At 34.0% G+C, this 25,133-nt stretch overlaps 1 protein-coding gene and 1 pseudogene across 1 annotated transcript in view; one reads left to right on the top strand and one right to left on the bottom strand.

The window, feature by feature from the left end:
• Positions 1-25,133, bottom strand: part of LOC148948156 (uncharacterized) — a 165,059-nt gene that overhangs the window by 23,503 nt on the left and 116,423 nt on the right. The window lies entirely within an intron of this gene.
• LOC148948159 (uncharacterized) lies at positions 4,364-5,227 on the top strand (annotated as a pseudogene).

Genomic DNA, 25,133 nt, shown 5'->3' with positions numbered 1-25,133 from the left:
CTACAAAAACACTACTACGGCATAGCTGCCAAGCTTCTTCGACAAATGAACCCTAAATTGTGAGAGGCGGTGGCCATAGGGGAATAGAGGCGGTATTCAATCATCCCGTATCCGTTCCATCTGGAAAAAACAGCCATACAGATACGAGTCGTGCCTACATAATAAAGAAAATAACTGACAAATGAATCGACCCTCAGTCGTAGGAGGCCTTGAGCAATCGGGTGGAAGTCGTGTATACTATCCCTATGCCTCCCGACTGGTCTCAGGCTACCTATGAGAAGCTACTACCCAACAAGGAAGTGAACGGTGAATAATAAAAGGCTATAAATTACAGTTAAGTTGAATGACCCCACAACTTGGGAACTCGTTGGTCAGTGGTCGTGACGTGTGGTACCTTATATTCCCATTCGTCATGATGGTTTTGTCCGTGGGACTATCATGAGAAAATCAACTCATCCCCCCTATCTTAAATAAAAAATGATGCTTAACGGAAACTATGAAGAAATAGACAGAGGAGCCTCAATAGCGAGGGAGTTGTGTCCCAGAAGTTGACGCGAAGTTCTTTTCATTCTTTGGGTCAATTTTTGTGACAACCATTCCCTTACGAAAATCAACTCGAACAGGAATAGGAACCCAAGGATACCAGTGAAAGTTAAATACCATAAATTAGAAAAGCCAACTAAAAACAGCTAAAAATAATAACAAATATCATCAAATTGAAAGCACCTGACTAATCCATTATTATACCTTAAATCATTATAACCATTTTGAAAATATATTACTATTAAGTAATCATTTGTTTCATAATTACTGATAAATTTTATATGAAAACACGTTTACAGATGCGGTACGCGACTAATATTCAACTACTGGTTAAAGGAAACGCCGAAGCAAGCAACCATAGGGTATGTTGCTTATATTAACCCAAAACCTAGTAGAATAAATTAAAAAAAAGTGACCATGATAAGATGCCAAAGCCATCAACAATTAAATAGTCGTAGACTAGAAAATATAACCTCATGGAATCTTAAGAAAACACATAGTGAAGACAACATTAATGCTCCATTAAGAGAATTGGGACATGTTGATAATTTAATGAAAGAAGAGGAACTTATCAGAACAGTAGAAAATCTCGACTGGCCAAAACTATATTATCTTCTGAAATCTCAAAGGACGAACTTGGAACTAAAAATGATCCTAAGATTAACAGCAAGCTTAGTTCATTATAACTTTAGCGCGGGTGCAATGACAAAAACACTCGAAAACACCAGACTAAGTGCCAACTTGGCATTCCGAATTTTAATACAAACTGTCCCAAAAACAAAATATAGCTTATTGTCTGATTATATCGCCAATAACGTTTGGTATGATCAAGATGATAACAATATAACTACAATTTGGCCCATTAAATTTCTCTCCATAGTAATAGACCAAGGACATGTGTTAAAAGGTGAAGACTTCCTTAAGGCCTTGCACGTTAACTGTCTAAGTAATACCTATCTAAATCCAATAAATCCTTCAGTGGGATCCGCAATTTTTCAAGTTACCCCAAGAGACTATAAAGACATAAAGAAAATAGCCCTAAATATCTTCAAAGAAGACGAAAATTTTGGAAGAAAAATATTCCCTGGGTTAGACGTAATCGTGCGTGAGAAACTATGCTGTTGCCAATCACACGTAGACTTAAGCTTTTCCATAGTGAGAATAATAAATGAACAATTATCCTTATCTCAGCTATGCCGGAAAGTCATTCGACAAAATATGCGAAGGAATGACATAATGGCCACACTAGAGGGCCTGCACATCCCAAATCCATTATTAGTGTATTTAATGCACTTAAATATACCTGAAAGCGGAAAAGATAATATAATATTTGAACTCAAATTTCTCAGCTCAAACGTTTTGTCATGGGAAGATTATCGACTTCTCGATATGCTTACTTCTCCAAGATCAAAGGCGGCACTGCCGGATGATGCACCCATATTGAAATTAAAACCCGATAGTAGTGGAAGAAATGGTATATATAAATAACTTCGTTAAAATGAATATTAAAAGAACCTCCCAATATTACCTAAAGTGTTATGTTATGTAAATTGATGATTACTGTTATTAAAAAAAAAGTGCATTATAAAAATTAACTAATGAAGTATTAATATTTATATCAAGGGATCTAAACACATTGTTAATATGTTGACAAAAAAGGTAGTTTCTCGAAAGTCTCTATACCTTTAAGACGACCGCAAAGTCGTTAAACTAGAGTACGGAACTTTAGGAAATTGAATTATAACGAACACACAAATAGCCAGGTGCAAGGTGGCACCGGTGAAAAAGTAGTTCAACTTCGACCCGAAGTTACCTTGTTTTCCACTCAAAGTAGATATTCATTATTGGTTAATATGGAGCTTTAGATGACTCGAATTATGATCGAATGAATGAGTACCCGATGTATTGAGGAAATGCCGGTGAAAAGGTAGTTTGACTTCGACCTAGAGTGTACCATGACTATAACCAATCTTGAAAAAGATAACTAGACAAAATTCAACAGAAACTACCTTTCATTTCAGAACAATGGCCAAAGCAATTATTGATACGGAGTTTATATGTATAAAGCACGCCAAAGAGAATGTTATATACTCGGCGGCAATGATCATTGTGAATAAATAAGGGGAAGAAGTTTTTGCGAAAAAGTGGGATATCAAATACGATTTAAGAGAATACAACATAGGATCATATATCTTCGGATTACGTTTAGCAAATACACCCAAATATCGGAAACTAGGAATAAAATACAACAGCAGAAAGGGCAAGTACCTCCATTTTGTTCAACATGAAATAAGAAAATTACAAAAACAATATAAAGTTCGGTACTGGTATGTTAAAGGTCCTTGTCAGACAGATTTATTACTTCTTGACAAATGTAGAAAGCAAAAGTTAGTTTATAAAATTGAAGGAAATTCAGATTGCGTTAAATACCGTGGAAAACATGACCCCCTCCAAGAAATTAAATACTACAAACAGTATTTATATAATCCAAGAAGTGTGACTTATAAAGCCAAAAGAAAAGAAATCGTATTTAAAACAATTAAAACTTATGAATCAAAATCAAAAGTAATCAAGAAATCAAAAAAGCTGTCCCAATCGAAATAATTAAAGTTAACCCACGCACCTTTTATGTTAAAACAAACATTCTTGTGTGAAAGTAATTAAAATATCTATCCCCCAGCCTAAGAATCAACCGTACGTTAACCATAAGCAAAGTATCAAAACGTACGACCACGAATCTTAATCTTACCTTGTTTCCTTGGGGCAACAAAGATTATCATAAAATAGTATAAATATAATATCAAAATTAGTACCTTGACTCCTTCCCTAAAAGAAAAAAAAGAACAAAGAATAGGAATCTAAGTTCTCGTTAGATTATCAATCATAAGAAGTTTTTCTATATAATGTCTAATGTAATATTAATTCCAAAAACAGCAAAAAGGATGTGAATAAAAAATGTCATAACAATCTTCATTTCCCAAATTATAGCACAAGATATCGTAAAACATGGAATAATCTTCAAACATGAGAATTCGTTACTGGCAAGCCACAATGCCTGGAAAATATTTATGAAACTGGATCCAAAGCCGTTTGAAGCCCTATTCCTACAAGTAATGAGACTAGAGAAGAATACCAATGAATTAAAGGATTCTATATTCCAATTCTTAAAATCGGACAAAAGCCTGCAGACAACTAAAGACATGCACCATAAAGAAAATACAGGAGATCTACCCCCCGTACTTCCCAGACTAAAATCAAAATTCTTAATAGATGACTTTGATAAGAAAATGGCAGAAATCGATAAAGCTCTAGGAACTAACAACAGAGAAAACAGAAGGAAAAGAGAATTAAGTAATGTGGACGGATCTATAAGCGAATGTACTACGACAAAATATACCACAGGGTCCTTCTTAGCAACTCCCAAGAAAAATAAACTCTATGATGGAAATTACGCAATGCTAAATGAACTACCGAGCCTATGGACTTTTCTCAAGGAATTATGGCAAAATCATGCTGAACAAAATGTTACGAAGCGAATATTATCAAAACTCACAAAGGAAAAGGACATCAGACAAATTATTAACCTAAAGGAATTAAAATTCTCAAATACACAACAAAATGATAAGAATAAAAAGCCTACTGAAAGAAAAAGAAAAGATATCAAGACAACCACGCCTACATATGAGACCACAGTAAAAGATATACAATCTTCAATGTCGGAAACTACGACAAGCACAGTTCCAGAAATGAGCGCACTTAGCAAAGAATCACCTAGAAATTTGACCATGCTAACCTATCTAAGACCAACGATACTTACAAAATGGACGTGGTCAACAGGGACGTGGCCACGTATTACCGCACCCAACCCATTGGCGTATTCACTATAGGCCTAAGAGCAAGAATCCTAGTAAGGCATACCGAGATACAAACGATAAAAATACAAGCTATTCAACCAGAAGAAAAGAATAATAAAAATAAGAAGGAGGAAGAAGACGATTACCTACATAAGAAATGTTGGACAATAGACGGTAAACGTACTTGTGTAAGATTAGCAATGGCCGACAAGCCGGCAAAGGAAGATATTGAACCATTACCTAAACTAAATGATAAAAACGCCCTAAGAGTATCGATTCACCAATCTTTCTTAATATTGTATAGACAGAGACTCCAAGCACTGTTTGAATTATTCAATACAGAAATACAAAAGTTAAAGCAAAGTACCACAAGAATCTTCGAAGTATTTTTTCGAAAAAGCAAATACCGCAGATCAGCTAGTCTAATACCCATCGTAGGAGAATTAGCCTCACGCTTATTTGGGCTATCGACCGAAGAATACCTAAATATCCTAAGGGAAAACGTGGGAAAACTAAATAATGCCATGAACGTGACCTTACATGTCCAAAAAATACAAGCCAGTATAGCCAATTATCAGAGAGATAAAATTGAGGCAATCTCGAAGAAAATATCAAAGACAGTAAACATAATGAATTATTTAAAAAATGAAGTAGATCGTGTGATTACCGATTCGAGCCTCACCATGGTATCACTAGACATAGTGACAATGTCATTACTTAACCAGGCAGCTGACGTCAGCAAATTTGAATTTGCATTATTTGCCCTTACTGGAGGAACCTTGTCGTATGACCTGGTGGATCCTTCGAACCTAAAAAGTATCTTGGATGAAATAAAAATGCACTTAACGTTCGGACTGCATCTACCAACAGAACCAGAAGCAGCAAACTTATTCCACTATTACACCAAGCTAAAGGTTCACATCACAGAAATAAACGAACAACTATTTGCAGTAGTAACAATTCCATTAATAAATCAACAATCCATATATGACTTGTATAAAATTTCTACGTTTCCAGCCAATATAGGCAATACTAGTTCATTCATGACTATCACCCCCGAAGCGGAATACTTACTCGTCGATCAAGATAGGAGAAAATGTGCCTTAGCAAATCCACAGGACCTTGGAGTGCGTAGCATTCAAAAATCTAGTATGTCAGTTAACCCTGCCAATATATAACGTTGAATCTGGATCTTGTATGTTAGATATATTTTTAAAAGAGACTCAACAAGAAGAAATTCCCAATTCATGCGAAGCGCTAGTAAGCAGTACTAAACGAGAAATATTTATTCACCTTAGAAATGACCTGTGGTTATTTTCTGTTCCAAAAGAAAAAGTTGGGACTATCTCATGTTATAATAACACAGAAAGAATCGATCCAAGCTACAGAACTGAACTACAATTACAAGGCATGGGAACAATAACCATAAAACAAGGATGTCGCTTAGTAACCAAAGAAACCACGGTACAAACACCACTAATAACCACGAGTACGAATATAATAAGTCCCAAGGTGGTCAATTTCAAACCAGTCAATTTGTCGTATACAATTCCTCACATTGAAAATGAGGAAGTAAAAGCCACGATATGGTCAAAAATAGAGAATGTCAAGGGAACCTCACCACTAACAAAAATCAAAGAAGCCTTAGACTCTCAAATTCCCCTGTTTACTAATGAAGACCAAAGATTGACGTATGTGGAAAGTAGATACGGACTATTTTCAACAAATTTTTGGTGGCATATCCTCCTGACTGTAGGATTCATATTCGTTATCTCGTATTCTATAAGAATCGTATTGAACCTAAACTACGGAAGAATTTTGAGAATCACGCGTAATAAAAGAGCAAAGTCAGATCACATCGAGCAGAGTGAGATGCAAAACCTAAACCCGGAACTCCCAGATAACCCTTAAGCAAAAAAAAATAAGGGAGGACATGATCAAACGAATGAGAGTAGAGGTCCTCATTCATGCATTGTCCAGTCCCCAATTTCCACTTATTTTTTGTGCAAGCCCATGCGGCTGCAAAGATGTATTTCTTAAGCGGCAAGGACGCACATAAACAATAAAGATTTGAAAATTTAAAGTAAAGCAGGACCTCTCTTATAAACCATGTAACCTACCTCGCAAATAGTCTTATAATAGAAAATTAAATGCTAAAGTAGATGAATGTTGAATAACATTTTAAAATGTATTGAAAATTGAACATATGCCAAATGCACATACATACATGTATATATATATATCCTGAAAATCTTATATTGTGTTATTTTTCGTAAACATAATCATTTTTCTTATGATGGCCTAGGTTACTACGAGATAAGCAACCTAGCATAGTAAACTAGTATTATTGCAATATGCATGTAAAAGCATGAAGATTGTTGTTACTCGTCTTGTCTTTGAATTTAACTCTATCCATATAAAAATTGATATTATTAGTACGACTAATCACGACTATTAGTTGAAATAATAGTCCCCATATAATGTTATATAAATTGAGTAATATTGCTGTATGTGTTTTAACCTGTGCAATTATAAAGAGCATATGATTCTCCCCAGATATTTATATTCTAGGAAGCAGAGTAATCAGTGCAGATTAATTATTGGTGTACCAGCAAGCAACACAGAAACAACCCAGTAGCATCTAATCTCATCATTCGTCAACCACCGAAAAGTACTAACCGAGGAAAACCCTGAAGACAATGACCTGATGACAATCCAAGTCAACCAAGCCTAGTACAAGGTAACACTACCCCAACCATTATCAGCGAACCAAGGACCCTATATATAGATATATATCTGAACTAATATTTACGTAGAAACCCCCCCCCCCCCGACCAGTCATGTCGTAAAACTGCATAATATCCGTCAAATAACTATCCTTAGACGGCAAGGTCCTTAAGATTTAATGTTTAGAACACCAAAAATAACAGTGGAGTAAATCCCTCGAAGATTAAAGACCAAAGCAGAGACAATATATCGGAACAAGATTCCAAATTTAAGTTTTGAAATTATTCCAATCATTGTTAGATGTTGAAAAACCGCACCATCCTCCATGAGAAGAAGAACCAAACATAATCACTTTTGTGGGAAATATAAACTGTACGTGCAAAATTTTTCCCAATATGAAGTGTTAAGAAAAGAGAACCAACCATTCATTATTGTTTAATCCTCATGATTAAAAGAAGGACTAAACGTCAACAATTTACGGGAAACACAGACTGTACGAGTATTAGATTTTCCCGAGAATAAAAGTGTCCAAGAAGAGATACCCAGCCTAGCGATTAATCCCTCAATGATGATGTATCAAAGACAATGCGCATGAACATAAAACAAGGATCAAATTTTGATTCAACCATAGTTTACGTTAAATGTTGTAACACAGCCCATAGTCCAAATAAAAGAAGGACTGAACGTGAACAATTTATGGGAAATACAGACTGTACGAGTATTTGATTTTCCCGAGAATAAGAGATACCCAGCCCAGCGATCAAAATACCCATTTGATGTAATCAATTCCCCAAGAGTTATATATCTAGTAACACGTCAATAACTCGGTAACATCAGCCCCTTGTTTTGTCACGTCAAATACGAGGTAGTCACACGGACAAACCACGTGACAAACCACGCACGGACAATTTTGTGCAAGTAGTCATACTTAGGAACAATTCAAATGCTTATCCTAAGGAACAAGTGCCAAAAGATGAAACACCATGAAGACAAACTATAAACAATTAGCCGACACAATAATTAGTTCAACGGAAGCCCAAAATTAAGTGATAACGTATGTGAGTATTATAGACACGTAGAATGATGAAGTAAGTGTGAATTTTATGTATCTAACTATAACTTTAGTGAATAATGAGAAACTTTTCATAATCAGACGGAAATAAGTGTAAGTACATTACCCCAGTGTTGCCATCAGACATCAAGTTTAAAAATTATATTGTGAAACCTTTTATTTGCAATCATTTATCTTATATGTATATTAGTGCTCTTGGAGTCAGTTACGTATCGTATCATTATAGCGTCAGGTGGAAGTATAATCAAGTTTAGAGAAAAATGAACTATGTACCATTTTAAGTGATAAAATAGTCGCAAAAGCAGAACTGAATTAGTTAGAACCACGTAGAATTATTAGCATATCAGGTGAAGGAATTTTAGTATCAGGTGGAGGGCGATAATAATTATTACATAATCATATAGTCAAATGTGTTAGTCAATAGAAACTCTTTGACCCTTTCGTCAAATAGAGTGTATAGGTGGAGGACTTTAAAGTGATGTTTTAATACACGTAGTTTTATAAAACAATCGGGACATGAAAACAAAAAAATATACATATATCTTACCAAGGCTAAGTTAATTCAAGTAACAAATACCAAGTAAAAAAAGAAAAAAGGGGAAAGCGAGATCAAAATTTGAAAGAATAGAAAGAGCAGGGTAACACAACGATGAGGACATCGTTAAGAATGGAAAGGATGATATGTAATGGAATCAATTTCCAATACCCCGAAATTTTCCAAGTAAACAGGCCCAGAATATAAACACAAACAATTTAAGTAACAATTAATTGCAAAATTTAAAAAGTAGTAAAACATTGTATTACAATTGTACCTATATAAAAATCGTTCCCACAAAGAATGTAACAGAAATAAATATACAGAATAACCAATTTCACTTGACATGCAACCAACCATGTAATCTAAATCTTAGGTTTGAAATTTACATAAAATGTGCCAAAAATTGTATAAATTACAAGGAAAAGCTTCAGAAAATATTTGCGTGAAATACAATGTTAAACTATGTATCAAGTAAAAATTGAATCATGCTAGGAAGAATTCCAAAGTGAAGTTTTAAAGAGTCATAAATTCTATCAAAATTTAGTTAAAATCGAGTAGCTGATTGGGACAGCACTGCCCAATAGTAATAGAAGACAAAAAATTTGAACCAATAGGATCAATATAATGCGCTCTTAAGCAACGCCCGTATGTAACCTTCGGCTAAAATCTCAGAGTATAGTATTTTCAAACTTAGCAATTTTGAGTTTATTTTGAGTCTTTTTCCAGCCTTATGTCAATCTTGTATGAATCTTATGAGAGTTTTACTTGAGATTCGGGACAGTTTTATTGTAGACTCATTTTCAACCTTTTATCCTATGTGAATTAAATAGACAATAATACTGAACCAGCGAGCAGTTTAACTTAGTGTCATTTACTGCAAGTGTTTTGATATACCAAAGCTCTGTTCCAGTTCTGTGAGTAAATAAATGCATCATCTTCTTATTTTATTCTCTTTATGCTAGTATTTCTCGAGATAGCTTGTCCTTTTGGATCCACTCACTCTCAAGGGAACTTGAATCTATTCAATCCGATTTCGACTCAGTATGGCTGCTAGTGCGAGCTCCCCATTTGTACTGTTAAGTTAAGCTCCCTACATTCGAAGTTCCGCCTCCACTCAGGTCTGCCACTCGCGAACTGTCAACTAAGAGTTTAGCTAAAATTCATCCATAAAAATATACAACTGAAAGATTCATACACCAAGAAATAACTTAAAGCATGAGAACAAAACCCCTTTTATTGATATTCCCACATAACAAAAGAACCCCCCCCCCATGAGAGTTTTATTTTTCGATCCAAAAAAGAACTTAAGTTTCACATTTGAACCAGAGAATTGTATTTTCCTTAATTTTATTACAAAAAACTAGAGTTTACGGTCAAAAACCCTTATTAGCTCAGATTTTACAGAAATAGTTTATTTTTTCGATCCAAAAATGGAGTTAAGTTTCAAAATTGAACCAGAGAATTGTATTTTCCATAATTTTCTTACAAAAAACTATAGTTTACTGTCAAAAACCCTAATTAGCTCAGATTTTACGGAAATAGTTTTATTTTTCGATCCATAAATGGACGTAAGTTTCACATTTGAGCCAACAAATTGTATTTTCCATAATTTTCTTACAAAAAACTAGAGTTTACAGTCAAAAACCCTTATTAGCTGAGATTTCACGGAAATAGTTCTATTTTTCGATCAAAAAAAGGACTTAAGTTTCACATTTGAACCAGAGAATTATATTTTCCATAATTTTCTTACAAAAAACTGAAGTTTACGGTCAAAAACCTTAATTAGCTCAGATTTTACGGAAATAGTTTTATTTTTCGATCCATAAATGGACTTAAGTTTCACATTTGAACCAGAGAATTGTATTTTCCATAATTTTCTTACAAAAAACTAGAGTTTACGGTCAAAAACCCTTATTAGCTCAGATTTTACGGAAATAGTTTTATTTTTTGATCCAAGAATGGAGTTAAGTTTCACATTTGAACCAGAGAATTGTATTTTCCATAATTTTCTTACAAAAAACTAGAGTTTATGGTCAAAAACCCTTATTAACTCAGATTTTACAGAAATAGTTTATTTTTCAATCCAAAAATAGACTTAAGTTTCCCATTTGAAAGCTACGATAGTAATAATGATACTTGTTATCAGAAAAATGTCAATTGCCAAAAAAGAAAAAAGAAAAAAAAATTGGGGGCGGGGTCCAAAAAGTTGGCGGGGTGGGGGCACCCTTCTAGTTTGGGATAGGGGACCTGTGGGGGGTTGATGTTTCTGCTGGTTAGGGTCATTGGTGCTTATGATCCTTTTCATAATTGTCTTACAAAAAACTAGAGTTTACGGTCAAAAAACCCTTATTGGCTCAGATTTTACAGAAATAGTTTAATTTTTCGATCCAAAAATGGACTTAAGTTTCACATTTGAACCAGAGAAGTGTATTTTCCATAATTTTCTTACAAAAAACTAGAGTTTACGGTAAAAAAACCTTTATTAGCTCAGATTTTACAGGAATAGTTTATTTTTTCGATCCAAAAATGGACTTAAGTTTCACATTTGAAGCAGAGAATTGTATTTTCCATAATTTTCTTACAAAAAACTAGAGTTTATGGTCAAAAACCCTAATTAGCTCATATATTATGGAAAAAGTTTTTTTTTTCGATCCATAAATGGACTCAAATTTCACATTTGAGCCAACGAATTGTATTTTCCATAATTTTCTTACAAAAAATAGAGTTTACAGTCAAAAACCCTTGTTAGCGCAGATTTTTACGGATATAGTTTTATTTTATGATGCAGAAATGGACTTAAGTTTTACACTTGAACCAGATAATTGTATTTTCCATAATTTTCTTACAAAAAACTATAGTTTACGGTCAAAAACCCTAGTTAGCTCAGATTTTACGGAAATAGTTTATTTTTAGATCCAATAAAAGAGTTAATTTTCACATTTTAACCATAGAATTTTATTTTCCATAATTTTCTTACAATAAAATATAGTTTACGTTCAAAAATCCTTATTAACTTAGATTTTACGGAAATAGTTTCATTTTGAGTTCCATAAATTGACTCAAGTTTTAAATTTGAGTAAGAGAATTTTATTTTCCATAATTTTCTTATAAAAAACTAGAGTTTATAGTCAAAAACCCTTATTAACTCAGATTTTACAGAAATAGTTTAAATTTTCAATCCAAAAATGAACTTAAGTTTCCCATTTGAAAGCTACGATCGTAATAATGATACTAGTTATCAGAAACAATGTCAATCGCCAAAAAAGAAAAAAGAAAAAAAAATGGGGGGAGGGAGCCAAAAAGTTGCAGGGGAGGGGGCACCCTTCGAGTTTGGGGATCGAGGACCTTGGGGGGGTTGATGTCTCTGCTGGTTAGGGTCATTGGTGCTTACGATCCTTGATGGTTCGTACTGACATACATCTTACTACTGGATTGGCAAGGATTTCTACGGTTTGTTCTGAATTTCTTTATTAAAATTATTTTCTTGCCATCTACATCTCTCTTAGTATCAACTTTTTAGTATACTATAACGTTGGACCCTATTTTAAACTGACAACACTGTTCAAACACAACTTGTGTATTATACAGAACACATTGGAGAGGTGAGACTAGGACAACTCACCGTGTCATTCTATCATCATTAACCATTTTCATAGATTGATGTTATCTCAAATTTATAACAAATTGCCTGAGTTAACAACCCCGAGAGGTTACCTTAACTGATAATCAGTTTAACCCTTTTTTTCTTTTTTTCCACCTTCATACAATCCGGTTTGCAAATTACTTACCCCTTTTTGCAAATGTCAAACAAACAATTCTGATTGTAGCATCCAATTTTTTAATAACAAACTACTCTCTAGTTACACTCCAATCCGCAAATCCCTTACCCCTTTTTGCAAATGTCAATCAAAAAATTCTCATTGTAGCATCCAATTTTTTAATAACAAACTACTCTCGAGTTAAGGCAATCTTTCAAAAAATCAGAAAAACCAGTCGCTTTTTAAAATTTCCACGTGTAACTGTAGTGTCTCAGGCGTAGGTTTTCCTGTGCAATTCCTTGTGAAATTCATTTCAATAGTATGGATAAACGGATGTTGCCTCAAAAACAGTCTGGTTGAGTTATATAATTTTGACTACACTCTCAAATCATGTTGGACCAGTTTATAGATTGCCAGCTTCTTTTTTTAAAATGTCCACGTGAAGCTATGCTGCACATTCTTGTGCAATTCATATCAATAACAAAAAAAAAACAGTCTGGTTGTCTTATATAACCTTGACTTTAGTTTAAAAACATGCTTGGCCACTTTGTAGGTTTGCCAACTCTTTTAAAATGTGCATGTCAAACTATAGTGTCTTAGGCGTGGGTTTTCGTGTCCCTTTCCTTGTCCCTTTCATTTCAATAGCATGGATACTACTGTAAAGAGGAGTAAACTCCCCTACAACCCTCAGGGCAAGGGTTTTAAGTTATCCCCTGGGGGCCTATAAGAACGATGTTGGCACAATATATTATTTATTACTTTTTTCCTTTAGAGCAGGGCACTTTGTATCGAAGTAGTTGTCGGATAAATTAATCCCCAGAAGAACTGGGGATTATTTTCCAAAACACCAAAATTTTCCTTATTTTGTTCTATCATGTCACCATCTGAAATAAAGCTACTCTATATCTTTACCTAGGCTATTTAATAGGCCTAAGGTTTATAATAACACACTACTAAGATAGATACAAAAAATACCACTAGCACCAGAACTTCATCCTGAATTTAAATACGACAGTCATTTCCGTCTCAAATTATTTTCAAAATCCCTTCTAAGCTTCTTTAAGACTGCGTTCCATAACTTATCCAACTTATCCTGACACGTGTTGTCAGGATAACAACAAAAGATAACAACAAATACTTATCCGGCCACGTGTTACATGGAACGCTATGGATATGTATGAGGATAACAACATTGGCCACGTGCACTCCACGTGTTGTGTATTCGAATGTAATTTTAGCCCGAAACAATTATGAAGATTATGAGGGGGGATTTTCTCGGGAGGAAATCACCGGAACCCATTTTATTCTGACAAATTTATTTTAAGACAGGTATCAACAAAACTCCATCAGGGATTGTATTTACTTAGGGGGGGGGACAGGTTGATCCGATAAAATTGCGTTAGGAGCAAATTTAATGATCGTAAACTTGAGTGGATTAAGTAAATTACACTACTTTAGACTACGCTAGGGGGGAGGCGCTCTCTCGTCCCTTAGATCCTTCACTGGTTTAATGTTACTCTTTACATTCATAATAACAGCGTGGACCAGAAATATTCCCTGAAATCATAAGGGGAGTAGATAACAATTTCACATATTTTGTGTTGTTTTTTAAGTTTCTTTTCCTCATGACAAAATTCAAATTGATCTCCGTGAAAACAAAATCCCAGCCACCCTTATAACACTTTTACTAGGGACGACGGATTATTCAATGTCGATCCTTCCTTACAGTTGAAACACATGGTAATATGTAACATCATGATAAAATGAGGTGAGGGTCCCTCAGGAGTATGCTACAGATTTTCTTATGATAAAATTCAAATTGATTTCCATGAAAAGAAACTATTAGCAACGTTTATCAAATCTTGACTTTTGGGTTGACTTCATATGTAACCCCTGCATCCGTCAAATTTGTCAATTAGTGTTGTGCCACGCCAATTGTGTAAAATTGTTATTTTGTACAATTTAAGTTACAAATACCAGGTAATATAGCATGCGAGTAGTAAGCTATCTAGTACTTTCACCAGTTATTGCGTAATATGCCTTACCACGGGCCAGGCATCTATATATTTGAACCCTACGCCTAAGGCATGGATATGTATGTAGGTCCTTTAGACGATTTGGGGTTACCAGGGTCCTCTGCCTGCAAAGAGGAACGATTATAACTTTATTGGTTATTAGGATTTGAATATTTTTTTGGTTAAATCCGTGGTCATTCATCTGTTAGGTTATTAGTAGGTTTTTTTTTTTTTAAACTTGGCTAATAGGTTTTTAAACCTATTAATGCAAACCCTTCATGCATTCCATTTTTGGAACTCGGAGCATGTCGTGTTTGTGTTGATATCAATCTTTGTTCTTTTACCGGGTTCATTAATAGAATGACTAAGTACTTTTGAAAGTGGAAGTTCGTTATTAGTTCAAGTGATGTTCGAATTTTTTTTTTGCGAGAAGATATGTTAGTACATGTCTTGCAAATGGGAAGAATTCATCATGGGCAAGTGAAGAACTAGAGAAGATCATAAAAGAAACAAATACTAGGATCGGATACCTAATAGATTTGACGCTTACAATAGACATTGCTAGAAAGTATTCAATAGTTAATTGAAAAGTAACGATAGAATGACATTGTGACTTGACCTAGCTTTACCTCGCCGATGAGGTCTGTATAATACATAAGTAACGTTTTAAAAATATTGTCAATTTAAAAAGAAATGGCTGAAAAGTGTGTTGAGGGGGATGGGTTGCATGGAGGGGTGAGGGGCACGAGGTTTCAGTTAAAGGGGATACAGTTGCAGGGGGGGTTCGGTTATACACGGGTCCAGTGAAAAGGGGGATACACGGGCACGGGGGGTACCCCTTTTCTCGAAAATCGGGCTCCCTGTTATCAAAATCTCTTTTTCTTTTGAGGCCTGGAGTAGTTGGTGGCTAGATATTAAACGTAAGGAAATTTATATAATTGAAATCTGCAAAAAAACCCAATTCCTGTCAATTGTTATCAAAATTCTATTTTTGACTTTTGGTTACAACTATAAATAAGGCTATCGTGTCTTTCTGAACTTTCTGTGCGAGGCAGGGGTAACTATTTAGTTTAAATAATTCTAAGAGGAATTGAGTTTTGTGGAGGGTATGGAGAAATGGTACTTGTTAAATATTCGGGTAAACATACAACTAAGAAACGCTTCACTCTAAATAAGGCTATCATGTTTTTCAGAACTTTCTAGGGCGGGGGTAAGTATTTAGTTTAAATAATACTAGGAGGAATTTAGTTTTATGGATGGTATGGAAAAATGTTACTTGTTATATACTCGGGTAAACATAAGACTAAGAAACTCTTCACTATAAATAAGGCTATCGTGTTTTTCCGAACTTTCTAGGGCACTCGTAACTATTTAGTTTAAATAATTCTAGGAGGAATTGAGTCTTATGGATGGTATGGAAAAATGGGACTTGTTAAATATTCGGGTAAACATAGGACTAAGAAACTCTTCACTATACATAAGGCTATAGTGTTTTTCCGAACTTTCTAGGGGCGGGGGTAACTATTTAGTTTAATTAATTCTAGGAGGAATTAAGTTTTATGGATAGTATGGAAAAATGGTACTTGTTAAATATTCGGGTAAACATACTACTAAGAAAAGCTTCACTATAAATAAGGCTATCGTGTTTTTCCGAACTTTCTAGGGCGGGGGTAACTATTTAGTTTAAATACTTCTATGAGGACTTGAGTTTTTTGGATTGTATGGAAAAATGGTACTTGATAAATATTCGGGTACACATACGACTAAGAAACGCTTCACTATAAATAAGACTATCGTGTTTTTCCGAACTTTCTAGGGCGTGGGTAACTATTTAGTTTAAATAATTCTATGAGGAATTGAGTTTTATGGGTGGTATGGAACAATGGTACTTGTTAAATTTTCAGGTAAACATACGACTAAGAAGCGCTTCACTATAAATAAGGCAATCGTGTTTTTCTGAAATTTCTAGGGCGGGTGTATGTATTTAGTTTAAATAATTCTAGGAGGAATTGATTTTTGTGGCTGGTGTGGAAAAATGGTACTTGTTAAATGATTCGGAGTAAACATACGACTAAGAAACGCTTCACTATAAATAAGGCTATTGTGTTTTCTGAACTTTCTAGGGCGAGGATAACTTTTTAGTGTAAATAATTCTAGGAGCTTTATTTCATTTTTTAAGGTTAATTTAGACGAGGTTACGTGCGCGCACGTAACCTAGTCTAAATTAACCTTAAAAAATGAAATAAAGCTATGTCGACTTTGCATGGTTATGTATATTGAGCCTCCGCTGTCTCTGATTGGTCCCTAAAAAGGTGTTGTCTAAAAACCAGTCTGGTTGAAAACGTGGAGTTTTCGTATTGCTCACTTTTTGCAATGTGTAGGAACCAGTGGGGAATCCCCGCTCGTTTGGAAAGGTGCCAAGGAAAGGCAAGCAAATAGCATGTAGTTTCAAAACGTGTTTAATCACGTTTCTTACGAATAGTTTCATAGTATCTGAATGACTTGTATATATGCAAGTCACGGAGTTACGATATGACTCTTCCCACAAAGACTGCTCTATGGCCGGTTATCGACACTACCTAGTTTATTGCATGTATTAAATCAGTATTTTTTACACAGTGGAACGATAAACACATAACTAATATCTCTAAAAAAGTGAATATGAAGTATTTTAAGAAAATGTTTTCACATGAGAGTGTTATTGTAGCACTGAATGCTGACAAGGAGAAGTGTTTAAACTATGAAATAAGTACAAGTGGTAGTATTATTGGAATCGTATGTATGCGTTGTCAAGATAGTAAGGATATGAATATCTTTGGAATACCAAAAAAAATTCAACTCTTATGATGGCGGATATGTGAGATTGAGATCTCCAGAGATAATTACACTCAAAGAGAATGCCAACATAAAAATAATATTTGATAAAGAGGGGTATCTTCTTGCTAGTGCTTGTGGTAACATATTACCCAGTGTTAGACCATATCGTCAGCTTTCGGGTATTAGCATTCAAACGAAAGCAAAGACGAAAAGAAAGGCCTACTCTTCTACTAATATCATAAACCATATTCTGTCTACGTGCCGGAACTGTTACCTGTGTAAAAATAGTGTGATAATAGACATTGAAATTGCTAGAAAAATAAAAAGGGCATTGGCAGAAAATATCACCAAGGAATATAAAGATCAATCGATGACAAACAAAGTACCAACAAACATTACTGCCATTGATCAAACAGTCAATGAATCAAATAATACCAAAGACAAAAAGCATATTGACCCTGTCGATGACACACTTATAGAAAAAAATTGTTTTTGAGTCAAAATGGAATAATGAATATTCTACTGATTATGAACTAAGAGAAGACAACAGCTATACTATCAAGAGAGTTAATGGAGAACCATTTTATGGAACAGATTCAAAATGTCCAAAGTTGTTCAATTCTACATGAAATTATTTCATTAAAAATATAGTATAACTTACATTGTTATATGTTCATTATTTTTAGAGTACGCTAGCATATCGAACGTTTAGAATGTATATTAAAACATTGGAGATTTAAGAAAAGGATTTACACACATCATATATTGGATAGATATGTTAACATAGTGAAAATCTAGGTATAATAATGAATAAATTCTCTATCGTCATCTATTGACAGGTACGTGGGATAGCATTGACAAAATCAAAGTATTGTAAGTAGCAAATTCTTTTTTGAATTCAACTCATGAGATCTCTCGAATTAAATATCAAAACATTAAAGAGTTTATTACTAACTTGCGATTTTATCATGATTTCTCGAATTACATATCTGTATCGTTTCCAGGAAGTAAATTCAAGAAAGTGATTGTTACTTATAATTTCTTCACAATTTAATGAAAAAAATATAACTATTCTAAATCATAAAGACGAGTTAAGCTTAAATATATTTATTTCTTAATCTTTTTAACAGATTTTTTTTTTTTTTGAGAAAAAAAAACACAACAACAACTGTTTACATAAAAATAGTAATGAGAGTTCAATATTAAACATCCACAAAAGATGGCATTAGAATAGTTTTTTCCATGTCTTATGGATTTATCACGATCAGCTATGTTATTAGGTATCCACTGTGCGAAGAACCTAAACTTGTCTTCAGGACGGTGATAACCCCCCTTCAAATGTAGGACACTTAAACTCTTCTAGATTGAAAAGTGGAATCCTAGGATCACACTTTTGAATTAAAACTTTATCTGTAGGTACATTGCCCTTTACGTAGAGTGCTTCAACCCCGAAAAAGCTGCAAATTTCACTGACTTCCTCCTGAACATTTCTCAGTTCCTGATTTTTTGTTTATCCAGCAGGTGAATTCAAGAAAGAATTTGCTACTTACTTACAATTTTTTCATAATTTCTTTAATGAAATTTCTGTATTGTGTATCCGTGAGGTGACTTCAAGAAAGAATGTGTTACTTACTTAAAAATTTTTTCATTGGAGGCGAATTAAAGAAAGATTTTGCTACTTACTTAAAATTTTCTATAATTTCTTAAATTAAATTTTTGCATTGTTTAAACAAGACGTGACCTCAAGAATGAGTGAGTTACCTATTTACAAGTCTTTCATAACGTTTTGAATGAAATATCAGTATTGTGTGTCCAATAGATGAAAAAAATAAACATTTTATTACTTACTTGTGATTTTATTATGATTGCTTGAAGTAAATATCTGTATTGTGTGCAGGAAGTGAATTCAAGAAAGCTATTACTACTTACATGGGTTAAGCTTAAAGATTTTTATTGCTTAAACGTATTAACATATTTTTAAAAGAATTTGCTACATACTTACAATTTTTGATAATTTCTTAAATGAAATTTCTGCATTGTGTATCCATGAGGTAACTTCAAGAAAGAGTTTGTTGCTTGCTTATAATTTCGTCATAATTTCTTGAATGAAATGTCTTTTTTTATTTATCCAGGAGGTAAATTAAAGCAAGAATTTGCTACTTACTTACAATTTTTTGATAATTTCTTAAATGAAATTTCTGCATTGTGTATACAAGAGGTGACTTCAAGAATGAGTATGTTATCTATTTAGAATTCCTTCGTAATTTCTTGAATGAAATTTCAGTATTGTGTATCCAATAGGTGAAAGCAATAAGGACCTTATTAGTTACTTGCGATTTTATTATGATCTCTTTAATTAAATATCTGTATTGTGTCAAGAAAGTGAATTCAATAAGTCTATTTTTAATTAATTAATATTCATTACTAATTCAAGTAACATATATAAACTATTCTATCTATTATATACGGGTATAGCTTAAAGGTTTCGTTTTCCAACAAGATTATAAATTATTTTTTGAGAAAAAAAAAAATACAACACCACCAATTTAACTAAAAAATTTAAGTTTCTTTAACAATTACACTAACATAACAGACTTTCACAGTCCATATAATAGTTTTTTTTTTAACACGGTATTATGGATTTATAATTATCAGGTCTGTTCTTAAGTATACACTTTGCGAAGAGGTTAAACTTGTCTTCAGGATGGTGATAACCTCCTTCAAATTTAGGACACTTAAACTCTTCTATATTGAAAATTGGAATCCTAGGATCACACTTTTGAATTAAAACTTTATCTGTAGGTACAGTGCCCTTTACGTAGAGTGCTTCAACCCCGAAAAAACTGCAAATTTTACTGACTTCCTCCTGAACATTTCTCAGTTCCTGACCAGCATTAGTAAGCGGTGTAATCACTCTATCATAGAATCCAAGTCTGTTTATATAACGTAATGTAGTACTGCACAAGCATTTATTATACTCAAACCGATTATAGTTCACTATCCAATGATATCAGTCAATTTCTTCGATATCCATAGACAATAATAAAAAAGAACATTCAAATATAACACCGCAAGATTTTTTTTTTAATCCGATAAATTCGGTGTCATACAGTCCTATCATCTTGGAGGCTATTAATGCACTTGTTGGGTAGAGAAATACTTCATCAAACTTTTAAACCTTCGCTCAAAGGCTGAATGGAGCTATGAATAGGGAAATGAGTCCTAAAACCATCTGAATTCATTGTAGGGAGGAGTTATAAAACCTCCGGTGGGAATTTCTTAAGAAAAATATATACATTAGAAAAATATTAAATAGTCTATTATTACCTAAGTAGGCGCGTAAAGAAAAACACAATAGCCTTATTTATAGTGAAGCGTTTCATAGTCGTATATCTACTCAAATATTCAACACGTACCACTTTTCAACACCAGCCCCAATCCTGAATTTCTCCTAGAATTATTTCAACCAAATATTTACCCCCACCTCATCATTGGCATTTTTTCTTACCAGTCACAAAAATCAATTCCTCCTAGAAATATTTAAACTAAATACATACAACCTCCCAACAAAGTTCGGAAAAAAACAATTGTCTTATTTATAGTGAAGAGTTTCTTAGTCGTATGCTTACCCGAATAGCTAACAAGTACCATTTTTCTCTACCATCCAGAAAACTCAAGTCCTCCTAGAATTATTAAAACTCAATATTTACATCAGCCCTATAAAGGTATGAAAAACACGATTGACTTATTTATAGTGAAGCCTTTCTTAGTCGTATGTTTACCTTAATATTTAAAAAGTAGCATTTTTCAAAACCATCTATAAAACTCAATTCCTCCTAGAATAATTTAAACTAAATATTTACCTACGCCCTATAAAGTTCAGAAAAACACAATCGCCTAATTTATAGCGAAGTGTGTCTTGGTCGTATGTATACCCAAATATTTAACAAGTACCAATTTTCAAAACCATCCCAATAACTCACGTCCCCCTAGAATTATTTAAACTATATGGTTACCCCCAATCTAGAAAGTTCAGAAAAAACCACGAGACTTATTTATAGTGAAGTGTTTCATAGTTGTATGTTTACCCTAAGATGTAACAAGTACCATTATTCAAAATCAGCCACAAAACTCACTTCCTCCTAGAATTATTTAAACTAAATAGTTACAACCGCCCTAGAAAAATCGGAAAAACACGATAGCCTTATTTATAGTAAAGCGTTTCTTAGTCGTATGTTTACCCGAATATTTAACAAGTACCATTTTTCTATACCATCCATAAAACTCAATTCCTCCTAGAATTATTTAAACTAAATAGTTACCCCCGCCCTAGAAAGTTCGGAAAAATACGATTGCCTTATTTATAGTCAAGTGTTTCTTAGTCGTATTTTTACCCGAATATTTAACAAGTACCATTTTTCCAAACCATCCATAAAACTCAATTCCTCCTAGAGTTATTTAAACTAAATAGTTACCACCACCCTAGAAAGTTCAGAAAAACACAATAGCCTTATTTATAGTGAAGCGTTTCTTAGTCGTATGTTTACCCGAATATTTAACAAGTACCATTTTTCCACACCAACCACAAAAAATCAATTCCTCCTAGAATTATTTAAACTAAATACTTACCCTCGCCCTAGAAAGTTTAGAAAAACACAATAGCCTTATTTATAATGAAGTGCTTCTTAGTTGTATGTTTACCCGAATATTTAACAAGTACCATTTTTCCACACCATCCATAAAAATCAATTCCTCCTATAAAAAATTAAACTAAATACTTACCACCGCCCTATAAAGTTCTGAAAAACACGATTGCCTTATTTATAGTGAAGCGTTTCTTAGTCGTATGTTTACCAGAATATTTAACAAGTACCATTTTTTCATACCCTCCATAAAACTCAATTCCTCCTAGAATTATTTAAACTAAATAGTTACCCCCGCCCCTAGAAAGTTCGGAAAAACACGATAGCCTTATTTACAGTGAAGATTGTCTTAGTCACATGAGTACCTGAATATTTAACACGTACAATTTTTCAACACCACCAAAAAAAATCAATGCCTACTAGAATTATTTAAACTAAATAGATACAACCGCCCTAGAAATTTCGGAAAAACACGATAGCCTTGTTTATAGTGAAGCGTTTCTTAGTCGTATGTTTACCCGAATATTTAACAAGTACCATTTTAACATACCATCCATAAGACTCAATTCCGCCTAGAATTATTTAAACTAAATAGTTACCACCGCCCTAGAAAGTTCGGAAATACACGATAGCCTTATTTATAGTGAAGCTTTTCTTAGTCGTATGTTTACCCGAATATATAACAAGTACCATTTTTCCATACCATCCATAAAACTCAATTCCTCCTATAATTATTTAAACTAAATAGTTACCAACCGCACTAAAAATTTCGGAAAAACACGATAGCCTTATTTATAGTGAAGCGTTTCTTAGTCATATGTTTACAAGAATATTTATCTAGGACAATTTTTCCAGACCATTCAAAAAACTCAATTCCTCCTAGAATAATTTAAACTAAATAGTAACCCCTGATTCGCACAGAAAGTTCAAACAGACACGATAGCAAGATTTATAGTTATAACCAAAGGTTAAAAATTGACTTTTGTTAACACTTAACAGGACTTGGGTTTTTATGCAGATTGCAATTATATAAATTTCATTACGTTTAATATCTAGCCACCAAATGCTCCAAGCCTCAGAAGAAAAAGGGATTTTGAAAACAGGGAGCCCGATTTTCGAAAAAAGGGATACCCCCCGTGCAACTGAACCCCCCTTGTAACTGAACCCGTGAATAACCGAAACCCCCCGGGCACCTGTATCCCCATGAACTGAACCCTCGTTCCCCTCCCCCCGTCAAGCACCTCAGCACCCTCCACCCATATTTCAACACTTGCTGTTTAATTTTAACATATTTTTAAAAATTTACTTATGTATTGTAAAGACCTCATCAGCGAGGTCAAGCTAGGTCAAGTCACAAAGTCATTTTATAGTTACTTTTCAATTAAGGTATTGAATACTTTCTAGCAATGTTTCTTGTAAACGTCAAATCTATTAAGTATCTGAGCCTATTCTTTGTATCGTTGATGCAAGCATCTCATTCTTTAATTATCCGTGAGGCATTCTTAACCTTCGCAATACCTTTACGCAAATATCTTTTCGCAAAAAAAAATTCGAAAATCTCTTAAACTCAAGAAGTAATTACCCTTTTCAAAAATCATTAGTCCTTCTATTAATGAATCCATGAAACGAAACCAGTCTGATAGCATCACACAAACGTCACGCTCCTAGTTCCAAAAATGGAATGCATGTAGGGTTTGTAGTAATAGGTTTAAAAACCTATTAGCCAAGTTTAAAAAAAAAAAACCTACTAATCAACTTACAGATGAATGACCACGGATTTAACCAAAAAAATATTCAAATCCTAATCACCAATCAAGTTATACTCGTTCCTCTTGGCAGGCAAAGGACCCTGGTAACCCCAAATCTTCTAAAAGACACACACATATCTATGCCTTAGGCGTAGGATTCAAATATATAGATGCCTGGCCCGTGGTAAGGCATATTACGCAATCACTGGTGAAAGTACTAGATAGCTTACTACTCATGCGTTGGGGGAAGATTCTAGTTTAGCATCTTGCTGATTATGTTTTAATTTCTTTTCTGCTGCTGTTGTTGCGATACTGTTTCATTATATTATCGTTGATTACTATTTACTCTTAGATAGTTCAAATGGGTTTTATCACAATTCCTGGTCATAAACTCATTACACCACTACACTGCTAGGTAGTTACCAAAATTTGTGTATAAATCAATGAGAGCCATCGTCCACTCCCCGAAAAACGACTTCATCCCTGTCCCCTGTCGCGGTTGGTTGGTCCTCAATCAATTTCGACTTCTAAAAAAAAACAGAGCAGTCAATTTCTGAAGTAATGGGCACCCTCCGAAGTTACTGTGATCGTGAGGTGGAGATTGGGGTTAGAAAGGGGGAGTCTCCCTCCTTTACAGAATAAACTCTGCTCATTTTAGGGCCTAATATTACTCTTTACTTCCATAATAACACTGTTGCCCAGAAATATTCCTAGAAATCGAGAGAGATTAAATATTAACTTCACATTTTTTCCTTTCTTAAGTTTTTTTTTAGCATGGATCAAATGGCTTTCTTATTATTTCATTCGGATGTCTTCAGGAGAATAAGGGATATGGGAAGGAGGCTAGTTGCGTGATAGTTGACCGTTAAATAACGATGAAGATCAGATTTTTTTCCGTGACTAACTAAAGCACAAGTTTTTTTTTAACTCAAAGTAATTTGTGATTGGTTTTGAAATGATGCCGGTAAATCTGACTCAGCCTCCCAATACGTAATTGCTTGAGGACGATTCAGGCTGAAAAATTCTCCTTAGCGCTCTTTCATTTGGATAAGACTTTAATCTTTAATTTGTTTCTCGATAACTCCAGAAATACCCCATTCCGTGGAAATTATTTCTCGGAAATCAAAACACACGGAAAATAGCCCTTGGATAGTTCCCAAGAACATCCCCACATTTAAAATTTGGCAAAGAAAATGTAAGACAATTAAAAAGAATTTTGTTTAGTACTTATGACACCCCCCCCCCGTGCAGTATTTCCCCTAAAAAATTAAAATCCCGGAAATTTCCTCTCCAAAGAAAATTCACCCTAAATAAATCCACCCTAAGCACTACCTCCCTCCCCCCGCTCCCGGTCCCAAAGAATGTCTGATACTTCCCAATAACAAATACTATGGGTAAGCAAAGGGCAAATTTCATAA

Source organism: Artemia sp. Qi Xiang Cuo, chromosome 10 (genome assembly GCF_049724085.1).
Source record: "Artemia sp. Qi Xiang Cuo chromosome 10, ASM4972408v1, whole genome shotgun sequence".
In the NCBI taxonomy this organism is placed as follows: domain Eukaryota; kingdom Metazoa; phylum Arthropoda; class Branchiopoda; order Anostraca; family Artemiidae; genus Artemia; species Artemia sp. Qi Xiang Cuo.
The sequence above is the reverse complement of the archived record's forward strand: the minus strand, read 5'-3'. Positions and strand labels throughout refer to the sequence as shown.